Source organism: Triticum urartu, chromosome 7A (genome assembly GCF_056163025.1).
Source record: "Triticum urartu cultivar PI428250 chromosome 7A, HENAU_Tu73, whole genome shotgun sequence".
NCBI classification, from domain to species: Eukaryota; Viridiplantae; Streptophyta; class Magnoliopsida; order Poales; family Poaceae; genus Triticum; species Triticum urartu.
In genome coordinates, this window is record NC_141879.1 from 185,773,763 (window position 1) to 185,790,194 (window position 16,432).

Consider the following 16,432-nt stretch of genomic DNA (forward strand, 5'->3'; position numbering starts at 1 on the left):
GAGAACATTGTTCTTGGTGCCTCCTGTCATTTAGGGGTTGTGGCAGTGTCCCGGGGAGTTGAGCTTCGAGGTGTTGTCGTCACAATTTTATCGTTGCAGTTCTAGAATACCTGAGTTTAGTACGCCGACATCGAAAATCTTTTTTATGCAGTTGTTGGTGAGATAACCTCGACGCCACCCAGTACTGGGGCGGGAGTTCAGGAGTATTGCCATAACTTGTATAACGGATGCTTTTCGAAGGTTGAGGTAGATGGTTTCCGAAGTTTTTCTCGGTTATGTGTTGAAGGATGGATACAGCTGGATGTAGGATTTGCTAGATTTGGGTGAGATATTATGCTTCCCATGTATCCCCAACACCTGATTGCATAACTGGAAAGGTTCGGGAGTTTCATAGGTGGGAATTCTTGTAGCTCTAGCTCTTCTTCCACGGATATTTGGTTTGAGATTGGGATTTCTTATCGAGTATTCGTTCTTGTTTCATACCTTGTTGATTTATTCCTCTACCTAAATTCTAAGTGGCTTCTCAATTTATAGATATGTGACCATTTCAAGTGGAATACATTCGTTCATTTTGTTCGGATGTGAAGACTATATGTTGCAATTTCAACCCGCTTGATTCAGCTTCATTTTATCTGTCAATGTGCTAACGGATGTCACCCTCTTCAGGATGGCTCCCGCTAAGAGCAGCAATCAGAATCAGAATCAGGATCCGCCACCACCTCCACCTCCTCCGGAGGCATGGCAAGCTATGATGGCCGCTACCAATGCAAACACGCAGTTGATCATGCAAATTCTTCAAGAGCGCAATCAAGCGAACCAAGGCAACAATCAGAATCACTTTGCTACACTCAACCAGTTCCTTGCTAATGGGCCAAAGACCTTCAGAAATTGTGTTGAGGCAACTTATGTTGACGATTGGCTCGTGGACTTATGCAAGCATTTCGAGTGCAGTAACATCAGGCCTGAGAACTTTGTCAAGTTCGCTTCCTTCCAACTCAAAGACCAAGCTGCAGAATGGTTCCAGCAGTACAAAGATTCCAGAGGAGGCCGTGTGATTACCTGGGATGAATTCCGTCAAGACTTCAAAGCTCATCATATTCCTCAGAGCGTGGTTGAAAGCAAGCGTGAGGAATTCCACAACTTGAAGCAAGGCTCTTTGTCTGTCTATGACTACAACAAGTTGTTTCAGAAGCTCGCCCGCTTTGCTAAGCAGGACGTCCCTGACGAGAAGAGCATGATATACCAGTTCAGGGGTGGTCTCAGAGAAGAAATCCAGCTAGCTCTTGTTCTCTTTGAGCCCTTGAGGTACGATGAGTTCTACAACATGGCATTGAAGCAAGAGGCTGCTCAACTGAAGTGTGATGCTTCCAAGAAGCGAGTCAGAGAGGCTACTCCTTCTTCCTCTACTCAAGTGGCCAAGCAGCAGAAGTATTGGCTTCCTCCTCCTCCGTTCCGTCAGCCGTATCAGAAGAGCAAAGGTGGCAGCGGATCTTCCCACCCACCCAACCCTGGCTTTCAGAACAAGACTTCATCTCAAGCTCCAAGATCGAGTGCTCCGTATCACCGTCCGCTTTCAGAGGTCACGTGCAACAAGTGCCAACAGAAGGGTCAGTATGCCAACAAGTGTTTCAATCAGAGGCGTCTCCCTCCTCCTCCTCCTGTGAGATCGGCAAGTACAACTGTGGTCAAGCATAACCCCAAGCACGCCAAGGTCAATTTGATGAATGCAGCTCAGGCAGAGGACTCGTCAGATGTCATCATGGGTAACCTTCCTGTTAACGATATTCCTGCAAAAGTTCTTTTTGACACTGGTGCATCGCATTGTTTCATTTCCAAACCTTTTGCATCGAAGTATGAGTGCGATTATCAGTATCTGCAAAATTCTTTGCAAATCGTGTCACCGGACAAGCAAATGACAGCTAATTTCTGTGTCCCGGATATTACTATCATGTTGGGCGGCTACAAATTTCTAGCTTCTCCTATTGTTCCGGGCAACTCGGATATTGATCTTATTCTCGAGATGGATTGGCTTTCTAAGCACAAGGCGCATCTTGATTGTGCAGCCAGGCGGATTCAATTGACTCATTCGTCTGAGGATGTAATTGTCTTTGCCTCTCGTGATGATACCATCCGTCTGTTTTCTCTCAATGAGAAGGGTGAACTGGATGCCATCTCTCAAATTCCAGTCGTTTGTGAATATCAAGACGTCTTTCCAGAAGAGCTTCGAGGAATGCCTCCGCACCGGCCAGTTGAATTCGTCATCGATCTTGAGCCTGGCACGGAACCGGTTTGCAAACGTCCCTACAAGCTCGGACCTGAAGAGTTGAAGGAGCTGAAGAAGCAACTCGATATTCAAGAGAGAATGGGTCTCATCCGACCTAGTTCTTCTCCATGGGGTTGTGGAGTTCTTTTTGTGAAGAAGAAGGATGGAACGGACCGACTTTGTGTTGACTACCGTCCATTGAACAAGAAGACTATCAAGAACAAGTACCCACTTCCCAACATCAACGAGCTGTTCGAACAACTCAAAGGTGCCCAAGTATCCTCCAAGCTTGATCTCCGTATGGGTTATCACCAGATTCGAATCCGTGAGCAAGATATTCCCAAGACGGCTTTTAGGACAAGCTATGGTTCATATGAATACACTGTCATGTCTTTTGGCCTCGTCAACGCTCCTCCGACTTTCTCTCGCATGATGAACTTCATCTTCAACGCCTACACCAATGACTTCATTTTGGTCTATCTCGACGATAATCTGGTCTTTTCGAAGAACAAGGAAGATCATGCCAAGCACTTGCATTTGGTGCTCGATAAGCTCAGGGAACATCAGTTCTACGCCAAGTTCTCAAAGTGCGAATTTTGTCTCGATGAGGTTCTTTATCTTGGGCATATCATCTCTGCCAAGGGCATTGCGGTGAATCCTGAGAAGGTGTCTGCAATTGTGAATTGGGAACCACCTCAGAACGTGAAGCAACTCCGTAGCTTCCTCGGTCTCGCAATCTACTATCGAAGGTTCGTTGAGAACTTTTCAAAGATCGCGAAGCCTCTCTCAAATCTTCTCCAGAAGCACGGCAAGTACGTTTGGTCTCCGGAGTGTGACATTGCTTTCAACACTTTGAAAGAGAAATTGGTCACTGCTCCAGTTCTGACTCCTCCCGATGAATCCAAACCGTTCGAGGTCTTTTGCGATGCCTCTCTTCAAGGTCTTGGTGCAGTGTTGATGCAAGAGAAGAAAGTTGTGGCTCATACCTCTCGCCAGTTGAAGCCCAACGAGAAGAACTACCCCACTCATGACATCGAGTTGGCGGCAGTTGTGCATGCTCTTTTGACTTGGAGACATCTCTTATTGGGAAGAAAAGTGGACATCCTCATTGACCACAAGAGTCTCAAGTACATCTTCACTCAGCCTAATCTCAACCTCAGGCAGACTCGATGGGTCGAAATGATTCAAGAGTATAATCCGAGTATCGAGTATACTCCAGGCAAGGCCAATGTGATTGCTGACGCATTGAGCAGGAAGGCTTATTGCAACAATCTGATTCTCAAGCCTTATCAACCCGAGCTTTGTGAAGCTTTCCGCAAACTCAATCTGCAAGTTGTTCCTCAAGGTTTCCTCGCCAACCTTCAAGTCTCTCCTACCTTGGAAGACCAGATTCGCGAGGCTCAACTTCTTGATGCTATGGTGAAGAAGGTGAAGATTGGGATTGCCAAGAGCCAACCCAAGTACAAGTGCTACCGCCTTGACGACAAGGATACTCTCTTCTTCGAGGATCATATTGTTGTGCCCAAAGGTGATCTTCATAAAGTTATCATGAACGAGGCTCACAATTCACTCCTCTCCATCCACCCTGGGAGCACGAAGATGTATCAGGACCTCAAGCAGGCTTATTGGTGGACTCGAATGAAGCGCGAGATTGCTCAGTTCGTGAATGAGTGTGATGTCTGCAGAAGAGTGAAGGCAGAACACCAAAGGCCAGCGGGTCTCCTCCAACCTCTTGCCATTCCAGAATGGAAGTTTGACCACATTGAGATGGACTTCGTGACTGGGTTTCCAAAGTCCAAGCGTGGCAATGATGCTATATTCGTTGTCATCGACAAACTCACTAAAGTGGCTCACTTTCTGCCTATCAAAGAGTCTATCACTGCAGCTCAATTGGCGGAGCTATATACCTCTCGGATTGTCTCGCTGCACGGTATTCCACAGGTGATCTCTTCAGACCGTGGCACCATCTTTACCTCCAAGTTTTGGGATTCTTTTCAGAAGGCCATGGGCACCAACATCCGCTTCAGCACAGCTTTCCATCCTCAAACTAGCGGTCAAGTCGAGCGTGTCAACCAGATTCTTGAAGATATGCTCAGGGCTTGTGTGATCTCCTTCGGCATGAAGTGGGAGGATTGTCTTCCATATGCTGAATTCTCCTACAACAACAGTTTTCAAGCAAGTTCGGGAAAGGCCTCATTCGAAATTCTCTATGGCAGGAAGTGCCGTACCCCTCTCAACTGGTCTGAAACTGGTGAACGTCAACTTCTGGGAAATGACTTAATCATAGAGGCAGAGGAAATGTGCAAAGTCATTCGAGATAACCTCAAAGCAGCGCAATCGCGCTAGAAGAGCTACTATGATAGTAAGCACCATGATTTGGCTTTCGAGATCGGAGATCATGTTTACCTCCGCGTCTCTCCAATGGAAGGTACTCGTCAATTCGGTATCAAAGGGAAGCTTGCCCCTAGATACGTGGGACCTTTCAAGATCGTCAGCAAGAGAGGCGATCTCGCCTATCAACTCGAGCTTCCTTCAAACTTTGCAAATGTGCATGACGTGTTCCATGTCTCTCAGCTCCGCAAGTGCTTCAAGACTCCTGACCGCACCGTCAACTTCGAAGACATTGAGCTCCAAGAAGATCTCTCTTATCATGAGCACCCAGTTGCTATTCTTGAAGAGACTGAACGCAAGACCCGCAATAAGTCAATCAAATTCCTCAAAGTCAAGTGGTCACACCATTCCGACCGTGAAGCCACCTGGGAACGCGAGGATCACCTCCGTTCTGAGTACCCGGCGTTCTTCTAGTCCTAGATCTCGGGACGAGATCCTTTCGTAGTGGTGGAGTGTTGTAACACCCCGGATATGATTTACCTAATATGTAATCCAACTCCTGTCGTTTACGGCGTTAAGTTATTTTATTTTCTCGGGTTCGGGTTTTTGGTCTCCGTGTGTTGTTGTTGTTGTCATGCATCTCATTTCATGTCATCATGTGCATTGCATTTGCATACGTGTTCATCTCATGCGTCCGAGCATTTTCCCCGTTGTCCGTTTTGCATTTCGGTGCTCCGTTCTCCTCCGGTGGTCATTTCTACCTTTCTTTCGTGTGTGGGGGTTAAACATTTCCGGATTGGACCGAGACTTGCCAAGCGGCCTTGGTTTACTACCGGTAGACTGCCTGTCAAGTTTCGTACCATTTGGACTTCGTTTGATACTCCAACGGTTAACCGAGAGACCGAAAAGGCCTTGTGTGTGTTACAGCCCAACACCCTTCCAATTTGGCCCAAATACCACCAAAACCCTCTCCATCATCTAGAGCGTTCAATCACGATCGCGTGGACAAAAACCGCACCTCATTTGGACTCTCCTAGCTCCTCCTATGCCTATAAATAGCCCCTCCTCCGAAATCCCGGATCTCCTCTTCCAAACCCTAGCCTTCTTCCACCCCGCGCCGCCGGACACGTCCGGTCCGGCCGGACACGTCCACCGCCACCGTGCCAGCCAATCATCTCTCGCCACGTGTCCCGGGCGGGTGCCCACATCGCCGCCGAACGCGCCGGCCCGCCCGAGCCCGCTACGGGTGAGAAGGTCTCATCATAGTCAATCCCTTGAACTTGTCGAAAACCTTTCGCAACAAGTCGAGCTTTATAGACAGTAATATTACCGTCAGCGTCAGTCTTCTTCTTGAAGATCCATTTATTCTCAATGGCTTGCCGATCAACGGGCAAGTCAACCAAAGTCCACACTTTGTTCTCATACATGGATCCCATCTCAGATTTCATGGCCTCAAGCCATTTTGTGGAATCTGGGCTCACCATCGATTCTTCATAGTTCGTAGGTTCGTCATGGTTTAGTAACATAACCTCCAGAACAGGATTACCGTACCACTCTGGTGCGGATCTTACTCTAGTTGACCTACGAGGTTCAGTAACAACTTGACCTGAAGTTCCATGATCATCATCATTAACTTCCTCACTAATTGGTATAGACGTCACAGGAGCCGGTTTCTGTGATGAACTACTTTCCAATAAGGGAGCAGGTATGGTTACCTCATCAAGTTCTACTTTCCTCCCACTCACTTCTTTCGAGAGAAACTCCTTCTCTTGAAAGGATCCATTCTTAGCAACGAATGTCTTGCCTTCGGATCTGTGATAGAAGGTGTATGCAACAGTCTCCTTTGGGTATCCGATGAAGACACATTTCTCTAATTTGGGTTCGAGCTTATCAGGTTGAAGCTTTTTCACATAAGCATCGCAGCCCCAAACTTTAAGAAACGACAACTTTGGTTTCTTGCCAAACCAAAGTTCATAAGGCGTCGTCTCAATGGATTTCGATGGTGCCCTATTTATCGTGAATGCGGCCGTCTCTAAAGCATAACCCCAAAATGATAGCGGTAAATGAGTACATCATAGATCGCACCATATCTAGTAAAGTACGATTACGACGTTCGGACACACCATTACTGTCGGTGTCAAAACCGGCGGATCTTGGGTAGGGGGTCCCGAACTGTGCGTCTAGGCTGGATGGTAACAGGAGGCAAGTGTAACACCCCGGATATGATTTACCTAATATGTAATCCAACTCTTGCCGTTTCCGGCGTTAAGTTATTTTATTTTCTCGGGTTCGGGTTTTTGGTCTCTGTGTGTTGTTGTTGTTGTCATGCATCTCATTTCATGTCATCATGTGCATTGCATTTGCATACGTGTTCATCTCATGCATCTGAGCATTTTCCCCGTTGTCCGTTTTACATTCCGGCGCTCCGTTCTCCTCCGGTGGTCATTTCTACCTTTCTTTCGTGTGTGGGGGTTAAACATTTCCAGATTGGACCGAGACTTGCCAAGCGGCCTTGGTTTACTACCGGTAGACCGCCTGTCGAGTTTCGTACCATTTGGACTTCGTTTGATACTCCAACGGTTAACCGAGGGACCGAAAAGGCCTCGTGTGTGTTGCAGCCCAACACCCATCCAATTTGGCCCAAAACCCACCAAAACCCTCTCCATCATCTAGAGCGTTCGATCACGATCGCGTGGCCGAAAACCGCACCTCATTTGGACTCTCCTAGCTCCTCCTATGCCTATAAATAGCCCCTCCTCCGAAATCCCGGATCTCCTCTTCCAAACCCTAGCCTTCTTCCACCCCGCGCCGCCGGACACGTCCGGTCCGGCCGGACACGTCCACCGCCACCGTGCCAGCCAATCGTCTCTCGCCACGTGTCCCGGGCGGGTGCCCACATCGCCGCCGACCGCGCCGCCCCGCCCGAGCCCGCGGGAGGCCCCCGCGGCCCATCCAGGCGCCGCCCCGCCCGAGCCCGCGGGAGGCCCCCGCGGCCCATCCAGGCGCCGCCCCGCGCCTCCTCTCCGCCGCTCCGAAGCGCCCGGCCCCACCGCCTCCTTCTCCAGCTCCGGCGGCCGGATCACCGCGCCGCCCCGCGCCTCCTCGCCGGCGGCCACCGCTCCGCCCCACCTCGCCGCCCGCGCCACCGCGTCGCCTCGTCGCCGGGAGCAACTCCGGAGAGCTCCGCCGACCTCCTCCACCGCCTCGGCTCCCTCCCCTTCCTCCGGCGAGCGGCAAGTCCGGCGACATCTCCGGCCGCTACAGGGATCCCGGCGATCCTCGGTTCGCGTGAAGCCCGGATCTGGATCTGAGATTTGAATCTCGGGGTTGACTTTTTCGTCCCTAACCCTAATTATTTTGCTATGTTCATCGTGCCGTAACTTTGCATCTGTAGATCCGTTTTGGGCATATAGCATATCAAAATGTTCGTCTCAGAGAGCACATCATTTCATATCAGTGCATCATTTTCATTTGAGTTCATCTTGGTTCCCGAAATACTATTGGAAGAGTGCTATTCGAGATAATTATCAGATCTGCTGCTCCAATTAGCTATTTGTCATTTTTGCCATGATTATTGTGTGCATGATATGCCCCTGAGCTCTACATGAGTTTTGTTATATGTTTTGCCATCTTTCCAGAGGTACCATCCATGTATTTTTGTGATGTGTGTGGTGACTAGCACAAGCTTGCAAAGTGGTGCATTCGTTAATGCTGATTTCAAGGACTTAGCAATTCCACTAAGTCCTTGATGTTTTTATCAATATGCCATATGTTCATATTGTTTCCTAGTGATCCGTGCCTCTTTTGAGGATGATCAGTAAGGGTGATTTGTTAATCTTGTAGTGCTCTATCCATCCATGCATTTGTTTGCATTTATGGAGCAACCTAGCTTGAGTCAATCGAGCTCTACTTTTGCTACTTCGTAAATCTGGACAGATTGTCTACTTGTTAGCGATTTTGCCGAGAATGTTGTAGTTGATCCGTGCATGTTATATTATTGTTCTTGCCATGTCTAGCTTGTATAATGTGTATTCTTGATGGGTGTATGCTTAGATTGTCATGCCTTGCTCTGTAGTGAGTGCATCGAGCTCGTGAACATGCCTACTTGATATCTGATTTGCATGCTTCAGTTTTTCACTAAGTCTGTGATCTGATTATGTTTTTGCCATGTTCACATGCTTGCAATTATATTTTTTGATCCCTTTTGGCTCAAGGTCACCAATGGACTTTTGTTAAGGTCTTTGAGTAGCTCCATGCCATGCTTTACTTTGCCATGTTCAGGCCCTGTAGCATATAGTTTTCATGCTCCAAAGTGTGCTACCTGATCTGAAATTCCAGACAAGTGTTAATTTCACCAAGTCTGAAATCTGTTTACCAATTGCACTTTTGCCATGCTTGTTTGAACCTGTTAATGGATGAATTGGCCGTAGCTCAGTGTTCATCTTTTGTTAAGCTTTATGAGTGGATCCCTGCCATGTATTTTGTTGCCATGTTTGAGTGCTGTAGCATGTTCATCTTGTTGCATTTAGATGGCTACTTGCTGTTTATCGCAGACCGGGGCCATATTTGAATTGCTTGCCATTTCCAAACCGTGTCTCCGATTCCGGCGTTCTTTATATCGTTTTCAAGCGAAATCATCTCACCTTTCCAGTGGTACACTTGGATTTCCAAGTTGAGGCCAGGTTCAATCATCCCTTGTCAAATCTTGCATATGCATCACATATCGCATCCCGCATAGCATCCCATGTTTGCATCATGTTGTTTGAGCTTTGCACGTAGTTGATTGTGTCCTTTTTGCTTGTTTGTCTTGTTTGGGTAGAGCCAGGAGACGAGTTCGCTAACGAGGAGCCCATTGAGTTTGCTTTCGAGGATCCAGTCAACTCTGACAACTTTGCAGGCAAGATGATCATACTCTCGAAATCACTTCTATCTTTGCTTTGCTAGATGCTCGCTCTTTTGCTATGCCTATGCTACAATGCCTAACATTTGCTTATCATGCCTCCCAAATTGCCATGTCAAACCTCTAACCCACCATGTCCTAGCAAACCGTTGATTGGCTATGTTACCGCTTTGCTCAGCCCCTCTTCTAGCGTTGCTAGTTGCAGGTGAACTTTGGAGACCGTTCCTTGTTGGAACCTTATTTTTCTTGTTGGGATATCATTATATTATCTTGTTATCTTAATGCATCTATATACTTGGTAAAGGGTGGAAGGCTCGGCCTTTTGCCTAGTGTTTTGTTCCACTCTTGCCGCCCTAGTTTCCGTCATATCGGTGTTATGTTCCCGGATTTTGCGTTCCTTACGCGGTTGGGTAATAATGGGAACCCCTTGACAGTTCGCCTTGAATAAAGCTTTTCCAGCAATGACCAACCTTGGTTTTACCATTTGCCACCTAGCCTCTTTTTGCCTTGGGTTTCCGGAGCCCGAGGGTCATCTTATTTAAACCCCCCCGGGCCAGTGCTCCTCTGAGTGTTGGTCCAAACTAGAGTCCTGTGTAGCGCCCCCTTGGGGAAACTCGAGGTTTGGTTTTAGTTGTATGCAGAGCTCATCTGAGTGTGCCCTGAGAACGAGATATGTGCAGCTCCTATCGGGATTTGTCGGCACATTCGGGTGGTGTTGCTGGATTTGTTTTAACTTGTCGAAGTGTCTTGTAGAACCGGGATACCGAGTCTGATCGAAATGTCTCGGGAGAAGGTATATCCTTCGTTGACCATGAGAGCTTGTCATGGGCTAAGTTGGGACCCCCTGCAGGGATTTGAACTTTCGAAAGCCGTGCCCACGATTATGGGCAGATGGGAATTTGTTAATGTCCGGTGGTAGATAACTTGAACCTTCACTTAATTAAAATAAATCAACGGTGTGAGTTACCGTGATGGCCTCTTCTCGGTGGAGTCCGGGAGGTGAACACGGTGTTGGAGTAATGCTTGCCGCAGGTTGTTCTCTAGTTATTCGATCGTGCATTGCCTTCTCTTCTCGCTCTCATTTGCGAATAGGTTAGCCACCATATATGCTAGTCGCTTGCTGCAGCTCCACATATTTACCTTGCCTTACCTATAAGCTTAAATAGTCTTGATCGCGAGGGTGCGAGATTGCTGAGTCCCTGTGGCTCACAGATTACTTCCAAACCAGATGCAGGGCCCGATGATTCCGTTCCAGATGATGCGCTTGAGCTCAAGTGGGAGTTCGACGAAGACTTGCGCCGTTACTATGTGTCTTTCCCTGATGATCAGTAGTGGTGCCCAGTTGGGGCGATCGGGACCGTGTCGCATGTTGGGTTGATCTTTTATTTTGGCACCATAGTTGGGCCATGAGTGATTGGTTGATGTAATGCTATTTATGTACTTTGTTTGACGTGGCGAGTGTAAGCCAACTATGTACTTTCCCCTTTTATTATCTATATTACATGGGATGTTGTGAAGATTACCTTACTTGCGACATTGCTTTCAATGCAGTTATGCCTCTACGTCGTGCTTCGACACGTAGGAGATATAGCCGCATCGAGGGCGTTATAGCAAGGGACACGAAGTTTTACCCAGGTTCGGGCCCTCTCGATGGAGGTAAAACCCTACGTCCTGCTTGATTAATATTGATGATATGGGTAGTACAAGAGTAGATCTACCACGAGATCGAGGAGGCAAAACCCTAGAAGCTAGCCTATGGTATGATTGTTGATGTGCACAATCTATCGACTAGCCTGGCCCTGGTTTATATAATGCACCAGAGGCCTAGGTTAACAAGAGTCCTAGCCAAATATGCCGGTGGGGAGAAGTCCTTGTCTTGATCGCCAAGTCTTTGTGGAATCTTCCTTGTATGCGGTAGCTGTCCGAACTGGCCCATGAGTATACGGCCATGGGGGGTCTCGGCCCAATCTAATAGATCGGGAGACGACGTGGTGAGTACCCCCTAGTCCAGGACACCGTCAATTACGCTGTGGTGTTTCGAGTGGCATGAGTTGCGAAACTATTCCGCATTGTTTCAAATGTAGACCAAACTCGTAGCTCAAATATTCTCCTCCACGATCAGATCGTAGAAACTTTATTTTCTTGTTACGATGATTTTCAACTTCACTCTGAAATTCTTTGAACTTTTCAAATGTTTCAGACTTATGTTTCATTAAGTAGATATACCCATATCTGCTTAAATCATCTGTGAAGGTGAGAAAATAACGATACCCTCCGCGAGCCTCAATATTCATTGGTCCACATACATCAGCATGTATGATCTCTAATAAATCAGATACTCGCTCCATAGTTCCGGAGAACGGCGTTTTAGTCATCTTGCCCATGAGGCACAGTTCGCAAGTACCAAGTGATTCATAATTAAGTGGTTCCAAAAGTCCATCGGTATGGAGTTTCTTCATGCGCTTTACACCGATATGACCTAAACGATAGTGCCACAAATAAGTTGCACTATCATTATCAACTTTGCATCTTTTGGTTTCAACATTATGAATATGTGTATCACTACTATCGAGATTCATTAAAAATAGACCACTCTTCAAGGGTGCATGACCATAAAAGATATTACTCATATAAATAGAACAACCATTATTATCTGATTTAAATGAATAACCGTCTCGCATCAAACAAGAACCAGATATAATGTTCATGCTCAACGCTGGCACCAAATAACAATTATTTAGGTCTAATACTAATCCCGAAGGTAGATGTAGAGGTAGCGTGCCGACGGCGATCACATCGACTTTGGAACCGTTTCCCACGTGCATCGTCACCTCGTCCTTGGCCAGTGTTTGCTTAATCCGTAGTCCCTGTTTTGAGTTGCAAATATTAGCAACAGAACCAGTATCAAATACCCAGGTGCTACTGTGAGCTCTGGTAAGGTACACATCAATAACATGTATATCACATATACCTTTGTTCACCTTGCCATCCTTCTTATCCGCCAAATACTTGGGGCAGTTTTGCTTCCAATGACCAGTCTGCTTGCAGTAGAAGCACTCAGTCTCAGGCTTAGGTCCAGACTTGGGTTTCTTCTCTTGAGAAGCAACTTGTTTGCTGTTCTTCTTGAAGTTTCCCTTCTTCTTCCCTTTGCCCTTTTTCTTGAAACAGGTGGTCTTATTGACCATCAACACTTGATGATCCTTCTTGATTTCTACCTCCGCAGTCTTTAGCATTGCGAAGAGCTCGGGAATCGTCTTATCCATCCCTTGCATGTTATAGTTCATCAAGAAGCTTTTGTAGCTTGGTGGCAGTGATTGAAGAATCCTGTCAATGACGCTATCATCCGGAAGATTAACTCCCAGTTGAATCAAGTGATTGCAGTACCCAGACATCTTGAGTATATGCTCACTGACAGAACTATTCTCCTCCATCTTGCAGCTGTAGAACTTATTGGAGACTTCATATCTCTCAATCCGGGCATTCTTTTGAAATATTAACTTCAACTCCTGGAACATCTCATATGCTCCATGACGTTCTAAACGTCGTTGAAGTCCCGGTTCTAAGCCATAAATCATGGCACACTGAACTATCGAGTAGTCATCAACACGTGACTGACAGGCATTCACAATGTCTGCAACTGCTGGCGCAGGTGGTACACCTAGCGGTGCTTCCAGGACGTAACTCTTCTGTGCAGCAATGAGGATAATCCTCAAGTTACGGACCCAGTCTGTGTAATTGCTACCATCATCTTTCAACTTTGCTTTCTCAAGGAATGCATTAAAATTCAACGGAACAACAGCACGGACCATCTATCTGCAATCAACATAGACAAGCAAGATACTATCATGTACAAAGTTCATGATAAATTTAAGTTCAATTAATCATATTACTAAAGAACTCCCACTTAGATAGACATCCCTCTAATCCTCTAAGTGATCACGTGATCCAAATCAACTAAACCATAACCGATCATCACGTGAAATGGAGTAGCTTTCAATGGTGAACATCACTTATGTTGATCATATCTACTATATGATTCACGCTCAACCTTTCAGTCCCAGTGTTCCGAGGCCATATCTGCATATGCTAGGCTCGTTAAGTTTAACCTGAGTATTTTGCGTGTGCAAAACTGGCTTGCACCCGTTATAGATGGACGTAGAGCTTATCACACCCCGATCATCACGTGGTGTCTGGGCACGACGAACTTTGGCAACGGTGCATACTCAGGGAGAACACTTTTATCTTGAAATTTAGTGAGAGATCATCTTATAATGCTACCGTCAATCAAAGCAAGATAAGATGTATAAAATATAAACATCACATGCAATCAATATAAGTTATATGATATGGCCATCATCATCTTGTGCTTGTGATCTCCATCTCCGAAGCACCGTTATGATCACCATCGTCACCGGTGCGACACCTTGATCTCCATCATAGCATCGTTGTCGTCTCACCTAATCTTATGCTTCCACGACTATCGCTACCGCTTAGTGATAAAGTAAAGCATTACAGGGCGATTGCATTGCATACAATAAAGCGACAACCATATGGCTCCTGCCAGTTGTCGATAACTCGGTTACAAAACATGATCATCTCATACAATAAAATTTAGCATCATGCTTTGACCATATCACATCACAACATGCCCTGCAAAAACAAGTTAGACGTCCTCTACTTTGTTGTTGCAAGTTTTACGTGGCTGCTACGGGCTGAGCAAGAACCGTTCTTACCTACGCATCAAAACCACAACGATAGTTTGTCAAGTTGGTGATGTTTTAACCTTCGCAAGGACCGGGCGTAGCCACACTCGGTTCAACTAAAGTTGGAGAAACTAACACCCACCAGCCACCTGTGTGCATACCACGTCGGTAGAACCAGTCTCGCGTAAGCGTACGCGTAATGTCGATCCGGGCCGCTTCATCCAACAATACCGCCGAACCAAAGTATGACATGCTGGTAAGAGTATGACTTATATCGCCCACAACTCACTTGTGTTCTACTCGTGCATATGACATGTACACATAAAACCTGGCTCGGATGCCACTGTTGGGGAACGTAGTAATTTCAAAAAAATTCCTACGCACACGCAAGATCATGGTGATGCATAGCAACGAGAGGGGAGAGTGTTGTCCACATACCCTCGTAGACCGAAAGCGGAAGCGTTAGCACAACGCGGTTGATGTAGTCGTACGTCTTCACGATCCGACCGATCAAGTACCGAATGCACGGCACCTCCGAGTTCAGCACACGTTCAGCCTGATGATGTCCCTCAAACTCTGATCCAGCCGAGTGTTGAGGGAGTGTTTCGTCATCACGACGACGTGGTGATGATGATGATGTTCTACCGACGCAGGGCTTTGCCTAAGCACCACTACAGTATTACCGAGGTGGACTATGGTGGAGGGGGCACCGCTCACGGCTAAAAGATCAAATCAATTGTTGTGTCTATGGGGTGCCCCCTACCCCCGTATATAAAGGAGCAAGGGGGGTGCGGCCGGCCTTGAGGAGGCGCGCCAGGAGGATTCCTACTCCCACCGGGAGTAGGACTCCCTCCCTTCCTTGTTGGATTAGGAGAAGGGGGAAAGAGGAGGGAGAGAGGAAGGAAAGGGGGGGCGCCCCCCTGTCCCTATCCTATTCGGACTAGAGGGGGAGGGGTGCGCGGCCCTGCCCTAGCCGCCTCTCCTCTTCTCCACTAAGGCCCACTATGGCCCATTAAGCCCCCGGGGGGGTCCGGTAACCCCTCGGTACACCAGTAAAATCCCGATTTCACCCGAAACATTTCCGATATCCAAATATAGGCTTCCAATATATCAATCTTCATGTCTCGACCATTTCGAGACTCCTCGTCATGTCCGTGATCACATCTGGAACTCCGAACAACCTTCGATACATCAATACTCATAAACTCATAATATAACTGTCATCGAAACTTTAAGCATTCGGACCCTACGGGTTCGAGAACTATGTAGACATGACCGAGACACGTCTCCGGTCAATAACCAATAGCGGAACCTGGATGCTCATATTGGCTCCCATATATTCTACGAAGATATTTATCGGTCAGATCGCATAACAACATACATTGTTCCCTTTGTCATCGGTATGTTACTTGCCCGAGATTCGATCGTCCGTATCTCAATACCTAGTTCAATCTCGTTACCGGCAAGTCTCTTTACCCGTTCTGTAATACATCATCCCACAACTAACTCATTAGTTGCAATGCTTGCAAGGCTTAAGTAATGTGCATTACGAGTGGGCCCAGAGATACCTCTCCGACAATCGGAGTGACAAATCCTAATCTCGAAATACGCCAACCCAACAAGTACCTTCGGAGACACCTGTAGAGCACCTTTATAATCACCCAGTTACGTTGTGACGTTTGGTAGCACACAAAGTGTTCCTCCGGTAAACGGGAGTTGCATAATCTCATAGTCATAGGAACATGTATAAGTTATGAAAAAAGCAATAGCAACATACTAAACGATCGAGTGCTAAGCTAACGGAATGGGTCAAGTCAATCACATCATTCTCCTAATGATGTGATCCCGTTAATCAAATGACAACTCATGTCTATGGCTAGGAAACATAACCATCTTTGATCAACGAGCTAGTCAAGTAGAGGTATACTAGTGACACTTCTGTTTGTCTATGTATTCACACAAGTATTATGTTTCCGGTTAATACAATTCTAGCATGAATAATAAACATTTATCATGATATAAGGAAATAAATAATAACTTTATTATTGCCTCTAGGGCATATTTCCTTCACAAGGGACCTAGGACTTTGTGTCCGGAGGAATAAAAATCCCCTCATCCGAAGATAAAAGTAAAGGGGGGGCCACTATCTCTTTCCCTCCCAAGAAGAAGAGGGCCGCCTCCAAGGATTGGGAGAAGCAGGCTCCTAAGTGAGGCAAGAGGAGGGCGAGCCTCCGG